Here is a 21401-nt window from a genome sequence, read left to right as displayed (position 1 = left end):
TGTGTCTCCCTCTCTCTCTGCCCCTCCCCCGTTCATGCTCTGTCTCTCTCTGTCCCAAAAATAAATTAAAAAAAAAAAAAAAAAAAAAAGATAATCATTCATTGGGTCATCTGTGTTAGGGGAATCGGACACATAAAGGGGAATTTGACTGAGTCTCTCAGAACAATTGATAAAGGGACGGATTAACAGGTGAATGAATTAAGCAGTTAAGTAAAGCGTATAGGATGGCTTTATTCAACTGGCCCCTAGTTTTGGACCTCCTTTGACCAATCTTGCCTGGGAATGTTAAATCTTTAATATTTTACAGAATTTTTCAATCATGTTTTAGCTCTCAGAATTTGATTATTAAAATTCTTCCTTGGTTTACATTAGTTCAAGTACAACATCGTAGTTCCAGAAATAGCTTATGTTTTTTAAGATGAAAATTCTTTTCTTAGTCTTGATTAGATTTCTTTAAAAATATTCAACTTTGGGGTTCTTTTGTTTCAACCACGCATGAGCTCATGTGGAACATTTAAGTTCTCAGCCTAAATATACATAGCATTTCTATAATTGAGTCAGCTTTCCTATGTTGGTATTTAAATCGTGTAATGTACTTTTAAACTTTTTTCAAAGGCATGGCCATCTGATGCCTACAAACAAGCAAACAAGTAAAAAAAAGTTCTTTGCTCTATTTGTTTTCTCCTTTTTTAAAAAAATCTCTGCCTCCTCTCCCTCCCCCTCCACTCCCTCCTCCTCCCTTTCTTCCTCTCCTTCTTCTTCTTCTAGAAAGGTTTTCAATTAAAAAATGATCTGTTTCCTTGCTGTTAAGAAATGTAGTATGGGTTGCATCTCTTTATTTGTCTTAGAGATCAGGTTTCGGACTCATCAAATGTGCAACCATCTTTTCTCTAAGTGATGTGATGAGTGTAAGAAATTGGAGGCATTTTCTCAGATTTATACCTCTTACATTTCCATATAATCCTTTTAATGTGTAACTACAATGAAAAACAATGACATACAACAATGTGAACTGCTAGCTAGAATCTGATTCTGAGAAATTGCCCTTGTTGGTTTTTGGCATTTAAAGCATGTATCAGTCAACTTGGATTGCCATAATAAAATGCCATAGACTGGGTGGCTTAAACAACAGAAATTTACTTCCATAATTCTGGAGGCTAGGAAGTCTATATCTCATTGCTGATCAATTTAGCTTCTGGTGAGAACTCCCTTGCAGGCGTGTTGATAGCTGCTTCCTTGCTGTGGTCTTACATGGTGGAGAGAGAGAGTTCTCCTATCTATTCCTCTTCCTACAAGATCACCAGCCCTATGGGATTAGGGCTCCACCCTAATGATTTCATTCAACCTTTATCATCTCTTCACAGGCCCTGTATCCAAATATAGTCACATTGGGGGTTAGGGCTGCAAAATGTGTATTTGAGGGAGACACAATTCAGTTCATAACAGAATACCAGAGCTTTTGTCCAATATCGATAAAACCATGTTCCTTGAAATTAACACACTAGAAATCTCTGTTAATCAGACTAATGAAAAATTAATATATACAAGGTATACAGAACAAAAAATATTCGCAAACCAATCATTCCATGATTTCTATTAGTTTATGTCTTTACTGTTTTGTTTCAAAATACGACAGTTATTTTCTCAGTTTGTCTCTCTTTTACAATGATCTTTACTAAGAAGATTTTTTCTTTCTGGGGTCTACATGGGGCCAAGTATCCAGAAGACAAATACAAAATTCTATCATCTAAATATTTGCTGACACACCCTCTGTGTGACGGGTCTTGGCTACAAAAAAGATGTCGATAAACTCTATCCACACCAATGATTGTTTGTTCCCTTTAGAGAGGTTCATAGTCTGTCAAAATACCTGAATTATGTCTAGTCTGCAAATAACTTTAATGGAGCAAATGTTTTTTTAGGTCACACTTTGGGAGAAGGTGGCACCGTTTTTATGAAAAGAGTTCAAGGTCTGATTTCTAATCTGTAAAAACAAAACAACAACAACAAAATAGATTGGCCTAGATAATGTCTAAGTTTTCTCCTTCTTCCACAATTGTACAATTTATTTTATTTTGAGATTTTGATTTTCAGAAAGCATGATCAAATAAGGAAATGTGACTTATTTTTGTCATGCAAATTTCATCCTAAGCATGAAAGATAGCATGCAACTTTATAGCAGTTCACCACTGGTACAGTATAAGTGTTCAAAAAGTGGTTGGATCATTTGAGCCAGATTATTTGGCAGACTAAATGCCAGTTATTCATTTATTGAGAATATGGGAGTTATGAGGTCCTGGATTGCATCAACCATGAATATTTGTAAAATCTTATTCTGTGTAAAACAACAGTACTGGCATGGGAATAAGGATAGCTATATATAGAATATAGATACATAGAACAGAATTAAAAGTCTAGAAAAAAACAATATGTCTATGGTCAACTTTAAAAAAAAGGGGGGGAATGCCAAGACCATTTAAGGAGAAAGAAAAATCTTTTCTTTAAAAAAAAAAAAGTTTATGTATTTCGAGAGAGAAAGAGGGAGAGAGAGAATCCCAAGCAGACTCCCTGCTGTCATCTTAGAGCCTGACACGGGGCTCCATCTCATGAACCACGAGATCATGACCACAGCTGAAATCAAGACTTGGCCACTTAACCAACTGAGCCACCCAGGCACCCATTTCAACAAATGGTACTGGGACAGTTTGATAGCCACATGAAAAAGAATGAAGTTGGACCTTGACCTTAAATCATATGTAAAAATTAATTCAAAATGGATCAAAGTTCTCAAAACTCACAGAAGAAAACTTAGGGTTAAATTTTCATGACCTCCCATTTGGCAATGGATTCTCATGGCAACAGAAGCACAAGCAACAAAAGAAAAAAGAGATGAGTTGTATTTCATCGAAACTAAAAACGTCTGTGCATCAATGGACACCATTCGAGAAAGTGAAAAGACACCCCACAGAATGGGAGGAAATTGCAAATCACTTCTCTAATAAGGGACTTGTGCCCAGAATTTATAAAGAACTCTAACGACTCACTAATAAAAAAAGACAACTCAATTACAAAATGGGCAAAGGATCCGGATAAACAGCTCTCCAGTGAAGGTAGACAAGTGGCCAGTAAGCACATGGAGAGATGTTCGACATTATTAGTCAGTCATGAGGGAAATGCAAATCAAAACCACAATAAGATACTACTTTGCATGCACTAGAATGGCTGGAGTAAATAGGTCAGATAATAAGTGTTAGCAAGGATAGGGAGAAATCAGAACCCTCACACACTTCCAATGGGAATTTGTAATGGTACAGCCACCTTCGAAAACAGTCTAGCAACTCCTCAAACATTTAAATGTAGACTTACCATATGGCCCAGCAATTTTTCTCCTGGGTATATACCCAAGAAGAGTAAAAACATATGTCCACACAAAAGCTTGCAGATGAATGTCTATAGCAGCATTATTCATAATAGTCAAAAGGTGGAAACAGCCCAAATGCTTATCAACTGATGAATGGATAAACAAAAAGTGGTATATATACATACAGTGGATTATTATGCAGCCATGAAAAGGGAAGGAAGTACCAGCACATGTTACAACATGGCTGAATCTTGAAAACAATACGCTACGTGAAGGGAGCCAGTCGCAAAACCCAACATATTATGATTCCATTTATATGAAATGTTCATGTTAGGCGAACCTATAAAGACAGGAAGTAAATTAATAGTTGCTTAGGGCTGGAGAAAATGGGGCACGGTTTCTCTCTGTTTTTAATTTTTTAAATATTTTTTTTATTTTATATTTGAAAGAGAGAGCAAGAGCAAGGAGGGGCAGAGAGAAGGAGACAGAATCAGAAGCAGGCTCCAGGCTTCGAGCCGCAGCCCCCAATGCAGGGCTCCAACTCACAAGCAGTGAGGTCATGACCTGAACTGAAGTCAGACCCTTAACTGGCTGAGCCACCCAGGAGCCCCAGGGGCATGATTTCTTTTTGAAGCTAAAGAATACAAGGTTTCTTTTTGAGGTAATGACTATGTTCTAGGAATAGTGGTGATGGTTTCACCATCATATATCTGGTTTCACCATTCATGTATCTGTGAATATACTAAAAAGCCATTGAATTGTACATTTTAAGTGGATAAGCTTTAGATTTTGTGAATTATATCTGAATAAAGCAATGGAAAAAGTGAATTAGAAATTTCATTCTTTATACACTGGGAAAGACACCATTGCGGTGGTACTTTGTGGGGGATGGTTTATAGATGAGGCTTTGACAGAAGGCAGAGGCCTCCGCCTGGTTTCTCCCAATTTCCTTTCATGGCTACAAATTTATGTCACTAATGGGTGCTCATTGCCCTGTAAGATAAAACATGCTTTAAAACCACTGACTCTTTATAAAGGAAACCACTTCCAGATTTTACAAAATTTAAAGTAAATCGAAGCCCATAGTTAAGTGAGTTTCTGAATTACTAAAAAACAGAGTTGGTTTTTTTTAAATTTTTTTTAACATTTTATTTTTTTTATTTTTGAGACAGAGAGAGACAGAGTATGAACGGGGGAGGGGCAGAGAGAGAGGGAGACACAGAATCGGAAGCAGGCTCCAGGCTCCGAGCCATCAGCCCAGAGCCCCACGCAGGGCTCAAACTCATGGACCGCGAGATCATGACCTGAGCTGAAGTCGGACGCTCAACCGACTGAGCCACCCAGGCGCCCCTAAAAAACAGAGTTTTTTAAGGAAAATTTCTTTTGTCAGTTTTCTTCAATATGCAAGAATAAGCATGCCTGGTTGAGATGTGCTAATACACTTTCTAACTAAACAATACCCTACTCTAATTAAATGGCCAAAGAGAATATTGTGGGTAAGTTGGCTAACCTGCCTCGTGAAGGGATGGGGAACAGTAGAGGAGTGGTAAAAACAGCATGGACTTTGGCTTCTGTCCTGCCTCTGTCAAAGCAAGCTGTAAAAAGATGATGTCACCTTCCCTTTCCTGAACTTTAAAATGGGTATAATCATAGTTCAGTCTTCATGAAGATATAAACACATTAATTGGATTAATAAAATGGGGACATTTTATATACAGTAATCACACGAAATGCTTTTCATCATTATTACTTTCAATTAGGCATTCATCACTTGGCCTACGGAGTATTCTCTCGGAGGAATATACAGAATCCAGCGACTGGCTCTGGCCCTCCTTTTTTTTCTTTCCAGCATCATGGTGGATTTGCCACTGACTTCAGTGTTTATACCACAGAAAATGTGCTGCACTTGTAATTGGAGCCAGCATGATGTTTCCCTGAAGATGGGCAGGAAGCCAGCCACACACACTTGGATGCAGAACTTGGTATTTCACTTTGTCAGGGTGTGACTTACATCGTAATTGCTCAAACCGTATTTTGTTAAGTGCGAAAAACAAACGCTTTCCTTATGTCCTCAGTAATAGAAAGTCATTATACATCTTGCTGCTGCTTAATCTTTTTGTCAGGATATATGGTATGGAAAACTAGATTGATGTGCCTCTCTCCTCCCAACCTCTGCTCTCAACATCTACCATTCTTCTTTAGAAAATGAACATTTTCCCCAAGCCATTGAGCACCTTCTCTGTAGGCTCTAGTTAAGTCCCTCAAATCTGGAAAATGAGAAATCGGAGATGGGGGCACTGTCCTTGGGACCTGGATGACAAGTGATTTACAAGTTTATCTTGCTTTCATTTGTAGAGCTTGGTTGTACAGTGCAAATCCTGTCAAAAACCTGTTCAATGATTAAAGATTTATTAAGAGCATTGCAATGACCCGTGCATTTTTGAAAAGTCACAAAGGAATTAGTCAGTGAGCTCTTGCAGATTATAACTCCCTAAATCAAAACCAAATATCACAGGCCCATTTTCTTTTTCTATTTTCTCATTAGAGTGGGGAACATCTGAGCTTCATGGTAAGCATACCATAATATAGGAAGCAGATTTCAGAAAATAAGTTTATTAGATTAGAATGAAGAGTTTAACATTTGCTGAGTGAGAAATCTTACTTTCTAGGGTCACTATACAGTTATGTCATAGCCTAAATTATTTGATCAAATATGGAGCTTATTGGGTTTTTTTAAGCTTTTTTTTTTAATGTTTATTTATTTTTGAGACAGAGACAGAGTGCGAGGCAGGGGAGAGACAGAGAGAGAGGAGGACACAGGATCTGAAGCAGGCTCCAGGCTCTGAGCTGTCAGCACAGAGCCCGACGCGGGGCTCAAACTCACGAACTGTGAGATCATGACCTGAGCCAAAGTTGGATGCTTAACCGACTGAGCCACCCAGGCGCCCTGGAACTTGTTGTTTTTTCACAAAATCAGGTGTTTCCTTTGATAGCAGTCACATTAAAGAGATCCATATGCAGTTACCATTAGTGGTCAAAAAAACTTTGCTACAACTTTTATTCGGCAAAAAGATGCTTTCGTGTTTCTGAATGCTAAAAATTATTGTACAAGATATAACAGTATTACTTGACTTCTAGAATGACCCCTTCTAAACAGTGTATCAACACAGCCTCGTATATATCCAAGTCTTCCATGCAGAGGTCAGATAAAGGTGCTTAATTTCTTATGACATCAGTTACCTTTGATGAACAGAGATAGCAAAAACATTGCAGTTTAAAGATTCTATTTGATCTACAGCTAAGATATATACTTCCATTAAAATAACAAAATGATGTACCAAAATTCTATTAAGTTTACCAGGATATAGGAAAGTTTTATATTCCCCTTTCCTTAATATGTTTTATATTTAACTGAAAGCTATTTTTTTTAGGTTGAGAATTTTCCTTTCTATTCCTAGTATACTGTGAGTTTTTTATAAGGAATATGTGTTGGATTTTGCCAAATGTATCTACGGAGATAATAAATTTTTTATATTAATCTGCTAATATGATGGATTATACTGATTGGTTTTCTAATGTTAAAATAACTTTGGGGCACCTGGGTGGCTCAGTTAAGCGTCCGACTCTTGGTTTCGGCTCAGGTCATGATCTCACGGTTTCTGGGTTTCAGCTCTGCATCAGGCTCTGTGCTGACAGTGCAGAGCCTGCTTAGGATTCTCTCTCTTCCCTCCCCCCCCCCACCCCTCCCCTGTTCTCTCTCTCTCAAAATAAATAAATGAACTTAAAAAAAAAACAACTTTGCATTCCTGGGACAAATTTTATTCACCATGATGTATTATCCTATTTAGGTAATATTGGATTCAATTTGCTAAACTTTCATTACAAATTTTTGCATAAGTTTTATGAAGAATATTGGTGTATAAATTTCTTGTCTTATAATGTCTTCTTTTGGTATTGGGATAATGTTGGCCTGCTAGACTGAGTTGGGAAGTATTCATTCCTCTGCAATTCTCTTGAAGAATTTTTGTTTAAAGTTTGTATTATTTCTTCCTTAAATATCTAGTAAGAATCATTAGAGAAGTCATCTGAGCCTGAAGTTTTCTTTGTGGGAAAGTTTTAACTTCAGATTCAATTTCTTTAATAGATACAGGATTATTTGGGTTATTTATTTTTCGTAGTATGGGCTTTCATAGTTTATGTCTTTCAAAGAATTCATCCATTTCATCTCAGTTGTCAAATTTATTGGCATAATTAAGAAAAAATTCCCTTATTATCCTTTTTACTATCTGTTGAGTCTGCAGTGTTATTACCTCTCTCATTCCTGATATTGTTTATTGTTTAACTTGTTTACTGTCCACCCCATCGCCCCACCCCTTCTTTCTTTCTCTTTTTTCTCTGATTGGTCTGGCTGGAGTTGTTGTGTTTTTGTTTTTGTTTTTGTTTTTTAATGATTTTCTCAAAGAACTAATTTTTTGTCATTCATTTTATGTTGTTTTTCTGTTCTCTCTTTCGCTGATTCTCAATCTGGTCTGTATTACTTCACTTCTTCTGTTTACTTTGGATTTCATTTGCTCTCTATTTCCTAATACCTAAAGTGGAAGCTGAAATCAATGATTTTAATAACTGTGTCAGCTATCCCACAGCATTCCACAAATTTTGATATGTTTTCATTGCATTTGCATTCAGTACAAAATATTTTCTAATTTCCCTTTAATTTACTTTATTATGCAGGGGTAATTTAGAAGTGTATTAGTTTCCAGATATTTGGAGACTTTCTAGTTATCTCTTTGTTATTGATTTATAATTTAATTCTACTGTGGTCAAAGAACATACTCTGCATGATTTAAATCCTTTTAAATTTATTTAATCATGTTTTATGGTTCAGAATATTGTCTGTCTTGGTGGATGTTTCATGTGTACCTGAAAAGAAATATGTATTCTGCTGGGTGAAGTGTTCTGTAAGTTGCCATTAGATCAAATGGGCTGATAGTGATGTCCAGGTCATTGATGTATGAAAGCATATTTTATTAATAAAAAACCTGAAAACAGTACTTAGAAATGTTGTTCTGCCAATTTAGGTCTTGAAATGACAGGTTGAAATAGTTGGCTGATCATGCCGGTTGATGGTTTCAGTAAAACCAATCTATGAAATGATACAATTGTATAAACGCCATGACCCAATTACCGATGATACAATAATTTAGCGATTTCAAAAAACAACTGTTGGTTGCAGAGTCTTTTCCTTAAATAAAATTTTACCAGGAATTTCAATACATACATCAGATATAAATGGAGATATTCAGGTTTTTTCTGGACTTCGATTACTCAGCCTTAATCTGAGCCTTACTCTCCTTCCCCCAGAGGCAACCCCCTGAAACACCCCAGCTGAAGCTTTCAGATACCACAGAAAGTAATGAAAACCATAGATCTACCTAAATACCCTGCTAAACAAGAAAAGAGAAATAATTCCACTCAAAACACTTACCAAAGCAAGAGAAATAGATTTCAACTCCTGCATCAATAATATGGATAGATAAACCGCTTAGTGAACTGCTTGCAAAAGTTTCCGAAATTGATTCCTGTCCGAATAGTGAAATAAAGGATTGTGTTCAATTATTGATATCTGCTAAGGGTACAGGTGTGGAACTGGAAGGGCACAGAGCCTTACATTTGATATTCTTGGTCCTGAGATATAGACACATCTGGTGTCTAAACTGGGTTGCACCACACATTATCTCCTGAGTTGAATTATATGTTTATTAAAGTAAGAAAACTACCCAATGGGGTTAGTTACACCTTTTGCAATTTGAAATCCACGGAGCATGCTTAGGTAGTCTTGCAGGATAGAGATTTCTCTAGGATATACAGAAAAGTGAGGAACTGCAGGAAGCCATCCCAGAATGTCCTTCAGGGCATGCCAGTGGTCCCAACGGTCTGAAAAGGAAGGTGAAGTGAGGACAGCTGCTTCCTTCCCCAGTGCACTGTGTCATTATGACCTACCGGCTCTCTTCTTTTCTTTCACTTGTCCTGCCGTAACTAACTCCAGTTCACATTGTCTCAAGTCTTCTCCTTTCTCCCTTCTTTCTATACATCTCCCTACTACATTCCTGGATGTACATCTCGAGTTCAAATTCCCCATAGATGGTGAAAGGTCAATGAGTGACCCTCCAGCATGCAGTGCCCCTTTGGGCAGAAGTCTCATGCCAAGTTACTTAAATGTCCCTGGGCAGCCTGTAGATAACTGTCCTTACATCGGGTGCCCCTACTGGTCCAATCACCTGTGGCTAAGGTGGCAGAATAAAAGGATGGAGGAGGGACCATGCTTCTGGCAGGAACTCTAAAGAATCCCAGAAGAGGACAGCATACTTGGCAGGCATGGATCAGGGCCGATCCATGACCACCATCACCAACAATGTAGTGGACATTGACTGACTTGCTTGGTACCAGATGAAGAACACATTTCCTTATGATAGGCTAACGCAGTGGTTTTCAGACTGTGCTGGGCAGGAAGTCTTGAGTTCTGCCCAAAGGAGAAACTTAGTAGGTAGGACTCTGAGCTCCCTATGCCCTTTTTCAGCCAGAGCAGTTTCATATTGTCCACTTGTACATATTGGATTTGCAAACAACCTTTCACTTGAAGATAAGATTCTGCTATTGACAAATACTGAATTGAGAGCCACCAGGTGATGGGAGTAGAAATACCTTTGTTTGGATAATGTTTTTTAGGGAGTGAAGTTTTCACCTTAAAGAATAGAGTTACTAAGATAATACGCTGAAAGTCAAGAGATCACTTAACGTATTTTGCTCAGTTTTCTGTAAAATACTTCTGGGAAGGGTAAACAGGAAAATGGAATAGGGTTACTTAACATCATATTTTTTTATCCCAGTTGTTTTTATGTCTTGGGTGTTATCATGGGAATTGCTTAATCATGACCATCAATATGTATTTGAGGATAAAAATGTTGATGACCATGAGAAGATTACCCATTCAAAGAGTTAACTTTTTAAAATTTATTTTGAGAGAGAGAGAGAGCATGCACAAGGGAGGGGCAGAGACAGAGGGAAAGAGAGAATTCCAAGCAGGCACCACACCATCAGCACAGAGCCCAGTGCGGAGTGTGAACCCACAAACCGTGAGATCATGACCTCAGCTGAAACCAAGTGTCAGGTGCTTAACGGATTCAGCCACCCAGGTGCCCCATGAGTTAAAATAACACATTGTTCTAATAGTTTTATTTGATTTTGTTTACAGATACAACTGTCACATCAGGGTAAAGCTTTATATAAATTGCTAATTACATTAACAGTTAACTGTTTATGATGAACTGGGATACAGCAATCACTCATATCACTTATATGTTAGATCAATGCATATACTATATTTTATGATAATAAGCATATTGGTTATGCTCAGTCTTTCGCATAGAATTTTTTAAAAACTGAAGGCATACTGATGGTATTTATAAGTATGGATTACTTGAGGAAACATATTCTTATCCTATGACTCGGGACATCCCAATACCTGTCACATACTTAAAAGATGACTCATCCAGTAAAAATGTCAAGCCACTGTGACTTATTGAAACGGCAAATAAAACTGTCTGAAGCTCTCTTCTCAACATTCCTTAGGTTGAACAAAAATACCCCCAGATCCTTCTCTTCAGAGTGCTCCCCAAATGCCTCTTTAACAAACACAAGACAGCAGCCTTCCTTTGCCTCCTTTCAGACTCTTAGTATCTAGCTTAAGCAGAAAATTATTCAACTGGTTATATTTCCTCGACACTTGTTAGAGTGAACATGGAAAAAGTTTCAGCTCCTTGTCCGACAGAACACCCAGATGTGCACACTGTTTGTTCTATGCTTCCCCAGTCCCGGCTGGGATTATACCAGCAGATTCCAGGACTGCTGATGCTGCTGAGAGCAGAGGGGAAAGAGAAGGAAGGTTGGAGGGAACAACATGGGCATGGATCATCTCCAGTTTTATCCAACAACCTGACAGTCTGACTGGGTTGTCGTGTTATGCTTCATGTTTACATAAAACATGAGAAGGCTGGGGTGAAAGCAGGTGTCCTGGGCTTTACATAGAAAGTCATTTGCATCAAGGACAACTAACACCAGTGGAAACTGCAACTTTTCCAATGCCTTTGGTTTTTTTAACGTTTATTTATTTTTGACAGAGAGAGAGAGAGAGAGAGAGAGAGAGACAGATGGCGAGTGGGGGAGGGGCAGAGAGAGAGGGAGACAGAATGTGTCAGCACAGAACCCGATGCGGGGCTCAAACCCATGAACCGTGAGATCATGATCTGAGCTGAAGTCAGACGCCTAACCGACTGAGCCACCCAGGCACCCCAATGCCTTTGATTTTTTAATAAAATAGCTGGTTGCCAGTACTCATATTAATAAATAGTAAATCTCCCTTTCCCTTTTCGTGAACTCTCTCATTTGCAAATAAACTTCTTCCAAATAAGTCAGTTAAGACAGACCCTTGATTTATATAAGTGGCTATGCATCAATATAGTTATGGGGGAAAAAATAAGGATGCCATAAACACATTGCACTAATTAATTTTTATTCCTGTGTATACTTAAGCCTGTAGTCTGGAGCATTGATACAGTTTATTCAAAACAAAAATAAGGCCCTAATATAATTTTAGTAAGATTTTCCTCTGAAACAAATGTCCCTGTATAAATGTCCCAGTGCTATGGAGGAATTAAATGGCTTACAGATGGATCTATGGTTCCAACTTGAATGCTATCTTTATATTATCAAGGAAATCACATCACACCCAGCATGGCCTATGTGAAACTGCAAGGCCAAGGGGCAGGCTTCTTCTGACAATGAGGCCAGGTTAGCCACTGTGCTGTGTTGTAAGTCAATTTTCAGATGGCCCTAACTACATTCTTAACCCTACCCAAGACCTAAGAAACTGTGCTGTCAGTTGGAAGGGAGACTGAAGGGGACACAGCATATGACTCAGCCCAAATGCGTCGCTGTTCCTGGAATGAAACCCAAATCATGGTTTGGCCCTTCTGGGGCTGGCCAGTAATATCTTCTTAACGTTGAACAACAGCCTCACTATCGCAGGAGAACTGACACCCACCGTGCACAGTCAGCATCTGTGGAATTTAAAAGTTAGCTCTTGTTGGGGCGCCTGGGTGGCGCAGTCGGTTAAGCGTCCGACTTCAGCCAGGTCATGATCTCGCGGTCCATGAGTTCGAGCCCCGCGTCAGGCTCTGGGCTGATGGCTCGGAGCCTGGAGCCTGTTTCCGATTCTGTGTCTCCCTCTCTCTGCCCCTCCCCCGTTCATGCTCTGTCTCTCTCTGTCCCAAAAATAAATAAAAAACGTTGAAAAAAAATATTAAAAAAAAAAAAAAAAAAAAAGTTAGCTCTTGTTGAGAGAGGGAGACAAACCATAGGAGACTCTTAACTGTAGACAGCAAACTGAGGATTACTGGGTAGGGGATGGGCTAAATGGGTGACGGGCATTAAGAATGGCACTTGTTGGGATGAGCACTGAGTGTCATATGTAAGAGATGAATCACTGGGTTCTACTCCTGAAACCAACATTGCACTCTATGTTAACTAGCTATAATTTAAATAAAAACTTAAAATAATATAATAAATAAATAGATGGGGTACCTGGGTGGCTCAGTCAGTTAAGCAACCGACTTCGGCTCAGGTCATGATCTCGCGGTTCCTGAGTTCGAGCCCCGCATCAGGCTCTGAGCTGACAGCTCAGAGCCTGGAGGCTGCTTTGCATTCTGTGTCTCCCTCTCTCTCTGCCCCTCATCCACTTGTGTTGTCTCTTTCCTTCTCTCTCTCTCAAAAATAAATAAACATTAAAACATTTTTAATGAAAAATAATAAATAAACAAAGGATGATGGGTATTAAAGAGGGCACTTGTTTTTTTTTTTATTTTAAGTTTATTTTGAGAGAGAGAGAGAGAGAGTGAGAGAGAGCTCAGAGGAGGGTCAGAGAGAGAGGGAGAGTAAAAGAATCCCAAGCAGACTCCACACCATCAGCACAAAGCCCTACGTAAGGTCTGAACCCATGAACCATGAGATCATGACTTGAGCCTTAACCGACTAAGCCACCCAGGTACCCCAAGAGGGTACTTCTGATGAGGACTGGGTGATGTAGGGAAGTGTTGAATCACTATATTGTACACCTGAAACTAATATTACACTGTATGTTAACTGGAATTTCAATAAAAATGACGAAAAAGAAAAAAAATAGCTTTGTTCATAAAGATTATCATTAGAAATATAGTACATTCTAGGGGGAAAAAATGAAAGAAATAGGACACTATGGTAATCTGTAATACTGATGAGTAGAGAATAATGCAATACGCCATTCTACCTTTACATATGTTTAAAACATTTCATATTTGGAGATTTAAAACACAGCTTAAAAAGTAACCCCCCCACCACTTTCTTATAAAAGAGACTCTAGGGAATATTTTTTTACATGTAGTCCCATAAAACAATACAAAGTTAATTTAAATCAGTGAGACACAAATATTATTTGCTGACTGTTTCGCATGTTTCTAAATCTGCACAAGTTTTGGAATTTAATCCTTGAAAACCCAAACCAAATAAGGTGAGATGAGGTCAGCAAACACACTTTCCAAGTGCCTCAAAGTCTGTGATTTCTGTACCAGGGATTGTACTGAGAAAAGAAAGAAGGCCCTGTCCCTGTCCTAAAAGGATTTGCCTTGATGGATGCCTTGATGTGGTACCCCTCACATGGGGCTCTGAAAGAACAGAAACAAAATGGGAAGATAACTGGACCAAAAGCAGTTATATAATTAAAAGAAAAATTTTTTTAAGGTTTTTATTTTTGAGAGAGAGAGAGAGAGAGAGAGACAGAGCATGAGCATGAGCAGGAGAGAGCAAGAGGCAGACACAGAATCCGAAGCAGGCTCCAGGCTCCCAGCTGTCAGCACAGAGCCCGATACGGGGCTCGAACCCGCAAACCATGAGATCATGACCGGAGCCAAAGTTGGATGCTTAACCGACTGAGCCACCCAGGTGCCCCCAGTTATATAATTTTTAAATTTGATAATAATGGCTTAGGTTTAATTATGGGAGTGGACTGGTTGGGGCCACAGGGAGATTTGGAAGATGCCTGTGGAATTTCTGGGGTCCAGATCTGATCACCTGATATTCCCTGAGGTCTGTTGTTAAAGATAAACAAAGCCGGGCAGTAGTTAAAACTATGAGGGCTGATTTTATTCAGTCTCAGACTATTGCAATAGGGAAAAGAATCCAGTGTGAACTGAACCCAACTCTTCCAAAAGGCATAAGACTTTGTAAAGGCTGGGGTGTGCTAGGGAAAAGGCACTGAAGGGTGTTAAGGGGTGTTGGTCCATGCGACTAGATCATCTGGATTTCTTAATTAGTGCTTATCTGGAAAAGAAGTGAGTGTGTCCTATCTTCATGGCCGACAGGGGGCAGAGGTGCACAGCTCCCCAACTTAGGCCTTGACCCTCCTGCAGAGTCTATACCAGAGTCATCTCCCTGACTGTTCACATTGCAAAGACTCTCAGGTCCCTGAGAAAACAGTTTGGGTGGTAGAATTATATCTCAAAGGGCAGAGAAAAAAATTATAATTGCAAGCTTTCTAAAGAATCGTCTTAAAAATGGGGTTGTGGGTCTGATCTATCACCAGGTTTTGCCCTGGAACAAAGAGTAATTTCCCTTGGAAGCACTGAACTTTTTCAAGAAGTTCCTTTAAGAGGGGCTGAAGTAAACCTAGGAGAACAACCTTGAGCTGTCAGAAACTGTGCTAGAATTGGTTCAAGCAGGATGGGAATGGATGAAAGCGTTTGTGTTGAGATTCTGCAGTTTCTATAGGCCAAAGTTGAGGTCTAGCTGAGAAGGGGGCTCAGAGGAGCCTGACCATAGCTTGGTCAAGGAGATAGCCTTTGTCATGGCTCAGTTTGCAGTAATATCATCGTGTTGCATATGAAATACTTCCCCATTCCTTGAAGACCAATATCATGGTACAAGCATAAGATGCCTCACCGCAGGTGTGTTATTTGCCAGGACAAAAGAAAGATACAATTTCCAGTGACCAAGATCCCTGACTGCTTCTTGATGTGAATGGTCAATCCAGATGTGGGCGTCTGCAGATGCTCAAAGATGTATTCCGTAGCATGATGGACATTTGATAACACAGGGAAGAATAAGGAGGGGATTTGGAAATGCAAGGCCTTTATTAGATTAGGACAGGAGATACTGGGAAGTTACTTTGTACATAGGACTCTTCATGTGTTCATTTTCCTAATCAACATGAAACCCATTTCTTTGTCCTTTTCTTCCTTTTTATTTTTTTCCAATTTAGTGAAATGGAGAAAAAGCATGCCTTCCTAAAACGTAAACAGAAAATAATACACATATCTGGTTAGCAAATGGAAAATTCAACAAGGCAAAAACACAACAAAATGAAATTATAAGCCGTGTCTCCCCTCCTAAATTGACCCCTTCTCTCCAATATTTCACATCAGAGGTAACTGCTACTCAATAGTGTTTTGTGATTCACTCATGACACAAAAGGATATGTATAAGCATATATGCATGTACGTGTGTTCATGTGTATTTCCTATTTATTTTTCTTCTTTTTTATTTCTTCTATTGAATAGGGATCATACTATATATATATGTATATATATACATATATACATATACGCATATACATATATACATACATATATATATCTTGTTTTTTAAACTTATTACCAAATATTGAAAAATATTCCATATACAGATTGATATTATCTTTTATGTACCAGTATTTGTAACTATAGATTTACCTTTTATTTTGCCAATTTCCTACTGATAGAAATTGATTGTTTATAGTTTTTTGCCATTACAGATAATGCTGTAATTATTGAAATTTGATGTCCATAGATGTAGGTGAACTTCCATCAATATATCTATGTAGTAAGATCCATGCGATGGGATTGTTCCCTCAAGGATACATACAATTAAAATTTCTATAGATAATGACAAGTTGTCCTCCAGAAGGGTATTCATATTTACGCTTCCATCAATAGGATACAGGGGCCTTTATTCTCCCAAACCTTCACCAGGAGTGAGTACCATTCAACTTTTTTCCCCCCACGCAATAGGTATTTCGTTACTTTGCTACTCATTACTTTTATTATAAGCATCTTGCGTGTATTTATTGGCCATTTGTATGTTTGCACTATAGGGTTCATGATCATATCTTCTACCCATTTTTCTATTGGCTTGCTCACCTTTTAATTTATTGCAATGAGCTCTTTGTAAATCAAGAAAATTAGCCTGTCCATCTGTCAAAAAGTTTCTAATGGTAAAAATAAATTATCTTCCTTCATTTTAGCAGATGGAATTATTAAGCCCTCTTGTAAAAAGAATTTCAGCCTGATCCCATTTTAAAATGAGATATTGGAGATGAGAAAAGCCAAACCATCAGGTACTTTAAAGGATAAGTGAACAGTAAGAAGTCAGCATGATGTACTCAAGGGAAATTTGATCAATAAGACGTGGGAAAGCAACCACATATTCATGCCTTTATAATCTGCATAAAACTTGCACACTGGAACTTCAAAGAGCTGACTCTTTCATGTAGTTCTTCAATACCTTTCAGAATCCTGGATCTTTCAAATGTTAAGTGATGCTGCTGACAAATGTTAACTTCTGTTTTGAGCAGCTCAGCATCTTCGCAAAATAGTATTAAGCAAATCCTTAAATTAAAATGATATTGGGGCGCCTGGGTGGCTCAGTCGGTTGAACGTCCGACTTCGGCTCGGGTCATGGTCTCACAGCTCCTGAGTTCTAGCCCCGCGTGGGGCTCTGTGCCGAGAGCTGGGGGCCTGGAGCCTGCTTCGGATTCTGCATCTCCCTCTCTTTCTATGCACCCCCCACTCGCATTCTGTCTCTGTCTCTCTCAAAAATAAATAAACATTAAACAAAATTAAAAGAAAAGAAAAGAAAAGAAAATGATATCAACGTATAATAGGAGGCAAGGCATAGTCTTGCAAGAGGACTATGTTATAGAGTGGCCGTTATGATTAGCGTCAGGGGACTTGGATTGTAGCCTTGCCTCTGTCACTTTCTTGTCACCTAACATTAGGTAACTCCCTTCAGGCCTCTGTGTCTCAATTTTCTTATCTATAAAACTAAAATAATAACTTTTCCACCTATCGAAGAGGTTGTTTTGCAAATTAAAAGATCTCGTGGTAAAGCATTTTTGAAAGCCATATAGCACTCTCAGTTACTTTAATTGTTGGAAAGTAACATATCGATAAAGCACATTCAGCAATGTCTCCTTGGCTTCCTGATTTGCTCCAACTTGTGAAAGATTGTGGGGACTGATCACAAAACCTAATATAAAATGTTCCCATGATGTACGTATAAACAGGGCCTTAATTTTATTTTATTTATTCATATTTAAACAATGGTGTATTTTGATTAAATGTGCACATTATAACTTCTTATCTTATCATGTTTAATATATATGTATTCAAATGTAGGAATGATTAGAATCAGAATCACTGACAAATCCAAAGCAGTCCTTTACCAAGATGATTTATCCATTGGAGGAAATAAAATATTTAAGGAATATAAAGTCAGACTTACAAGAATGCTATTAGAGAGATGTCTATGTAAGAAGTATTTCTAAAATGTTTCTAATTTCTAAACATTTAAAGAAAGCTTTTTTTGTCTTTCAAAAAAGGAAACTTTTTAATGCTTGAAATTATGAGCATTATGTAGTCCTAAAATCTACAGTGTAGCCAGAGATGTTAATACTGAAGCTGAGACGTTTGAGCCACTTTAGAGATTTGGAACTTTCTTCAGGAACGCTCAGCCTTGTCTTTGAGGAGGGCCTTATTATTTAAGTGCAAATGGCCTATTGTGTGGAAATTGCCAGTGAACAGCTGTGAGGCTCTAAGAAGCAGCCCTCATTCTGGAGATTTGACTAGCATAAAAGCCCAAGCTACCATTTGTAAGAGAATTCTTTCTTTTTTTTTTTTTTTTTTTTTAACATTTTTTATTTATTTTTGGGACAGAGAGAGACAGAGCATGAACGGGGGAGGGGCAGAGAGAGAGGGAGACACAGAATCGGAAACAGGCTCCAGGCTCCGAGCCATCAGCCCAGAGCCTGACGCGGGGCTCGAACTCACGGACCGCGAGATCGTGACCTGGCTGAAGTCGGACGCTTAACCGACTGCGCCACCCAGGCGCCCCGAGAATTCTTTCTTTAAAAAGATGATGCCTTGAATTCATTGTACCAGAGGAGGCAGATGGGACATTTCATTAGCATGTAGAGACCTCTCCCAAATATGCCTACTCTTACACACACACACACACACACACACACACACACAGATGTTTTCCTTTGGTGCCTGGCTCCTAGATAGAAACTCAAGCATGAGGAGATAAATGGAGTCTCTCCGTGCCTGGTTGGCTCTTTTCTCGGGAGACATTGCTTCTGGATCCCTCTCTTTTTTTTCAGATCTGGGCTACCTTTCTTAGCTTTTATATTACTTGGTCTGATCTCATGATGGCATCAGTGGACTGCTGTCATTCTGAAATAAGTATAGGTTGGGACATTCCTAGACGAGTAGTGTGATTTTGCTCTTGCTTTGTGCATGGTCACGTTTGAATTCCTAGCGTTCAGTAGCCTGGCTCCCACTTTTAGAGAGTTGATTATTTCCTCAGAAGATTCTGTGTGTTCCTGGATTTCAGGTCAGCTCTAGTCACTATTGGTAACTGACATTAACTACAGTATCTCAACTCTGTGATGGTTCATTATGCGCAGTGTTTCGAATGGATCCAGTCCAGATTTCACCATTACTTTAACTGCAATTATTGCTACAGTGAAAGTCATCATATCATTTAAGGGTGTTTTACGCCCCACGTGCCTTGAGCCTAGTGTCAGAAACTATACTTCTTTTTTAAATCCAAAGGAACCCCTTGCTAAGCCTTCTGCACTCAGAAGTTAGCCTGCCACTTGGCTACCATCTTGAATGAACAGCTGTTTTAACATCTGGAGAACTTTCAACAGACTTAGCGCCATGTGCCTTTGAGATTATGTTTTTCAACTATTCCTGGCTATTTCCTACTTCTGGCCTTTTTTTTTTTTTACCTCTCTGCTTTTTGTTTTGCTTAGCTTTATTTTGAAGCAGTAATCACTCCCTAACTTTCACTGTACATTTACTTGTTTATTACCTGTCTTCCTGAATAGAATGTAAGTTTCCTTGGTCTTTTTTTACCCCCCAATACCTGGTACGGAGCTACAGTCTGACACCTAGAAGCTGACTAAATATTTGCCGAATGGACGAATGAATGATTTGTGCACAAGTCACTTCTTTTGCAGGTTTCCATTTTGTCGTCTGCAAAATGGGACTATTAGATGAGACTAGTTGATTTCTAAGGACCATTCACATATTGTGGTTGGGACTGAGAGTACAAATAAACTAACGCCGATTCAGAGAGTGCGAGGAAGGGGCAGACACACAGACAGAGAGTGATCTGTGTGCCTCCGTGGGTACAGCAGTCAGGGCAGGGCCTTCTGAGGAAAGCAAAGTCACCCGCATATCCAAGAGAGAAGATATTCAGCGGAGGAAACTGCAAGCACAAACAGGAGTGTGTTTGGAGTGTTCAAGAAACAGCAGGGAGGCGGGTGTGGCTGAAGTACAGTAAGCAGGGGGAGAAGGTTGGAAATTAGGTGAGGAAGTTGCCAGCGGCCTGATTGTGTTGGGGGTGGGTGGGGAAAGGGATGTATGACCCTTGGTGTGAGAGGGCAGGTGCGTGTGTGTTTGTGTATATGTGTATTGAAGTTGCTATTATAGTTATAACAAAAGCTTGTCAAAACTCATGCTGCCAGGGTGTTTCAAAACCTCAGCTTGAAAAGAAAAGAAAAGAAAAGAAAAGAAAAGAAAAGAAAAGAAAAGAAAAAAAAGAAAAGAAAAGAAAAAAAGAAAAGAAAAGAGAAAAGAAAAAAGAAAAAAAGGAAAGAAAAAAGAAAAATGAAGAGAAGAGAAGGGAAGGGAAGGGAAGGGAAGGGAAGGAAAGGAAAGAATAGAAAAGAAAAAAGAAAAGAAAAGAAAAGGGAAGGGAAGGAAAGAAAAGAAAAGAAAAGAAAAGAAAAGAAAAAAAAAGAAATATTTCATTTCTGATCATCTCTTTCTGAACAAGCCCACTGGATTGCATATGTTACTGCATACTAATAAGGAAACTTGCGTATCGAATAACCCAGATTTTCAATAATGCGTTGATGCTTCCTGAGAAAGAACACTGTTTTGCTTCTGCTACATCATCATGATCGTTGAAATCTAATTCCTTATAATGTTGTAAATATATAACGCAGCAAGTCACATGTTCCCAAACAAAGCCATAATACATCTCACGAAAGTACAGAGTTTTAAGATTCATTTGGTTTTAATTCTCGTTCAAATGTGAGTTTGAAAGCCCAAGGATTCTTGACCTATATTCTCTAGTCTCTTATGCCCCTGGCAGCTCGAGCTGCCAAGAAATGTATATCAAAGCGTCAGGGACAGCAAAATATGTTGTCACTCTCAACTCTGTTTTATGTTTTAATATCTGTACCCCAAACCTCTCTCTTCATTTAATCAGTGAAACGAAATGATATCCTGTCTCCATCTCAACCCATGTGGAAAACACAACCAAGATTGAAGTACTAAAGAGGTGCTTCACGACCAAGCGTTCCGTTATGTCAGAAGACACTGGGAAATACTTCACACATCTGACAGATGACATAACAGATTTTCCCCCTAGTCATGATTGTGGCAGCTCTATGCCGAAAGGAAGATCTATCCAAAATACACTGGGTAAACTGGAAAAGGGAACAAGGGCAGGGAATCCCCCTCCTCTTGTTAGTGTTGTTACTAGTGTTAGTATCCTTAAGTGTCCCAAGATATGTTTACTTGCTGAATACCTTGACCCAAAACAAAAGAGAATCTTCTAAGGTAAGACAGGTGTATTTACTCCAGTGGTCTTGGTCTAGGGATAGTTTCTAGTCACTGTTGGT

This window comes from Neofelis nebulosa, chromosome 8, assembly GCF_028018385.1.
Source record: "Neofelis nebulosa isolate mNeoNeb1 chromosome 8, mNeoNeb1.pri, whole genome shotgun sequence".
NCBI lineage: Eukaryota > Metazoa > Chordata > Mammalia > Carnivora > Felidae > Neofelis > Neofelis nebulosa.
This window is presented reverse-complemented; position numbering follows the sequence as displayed.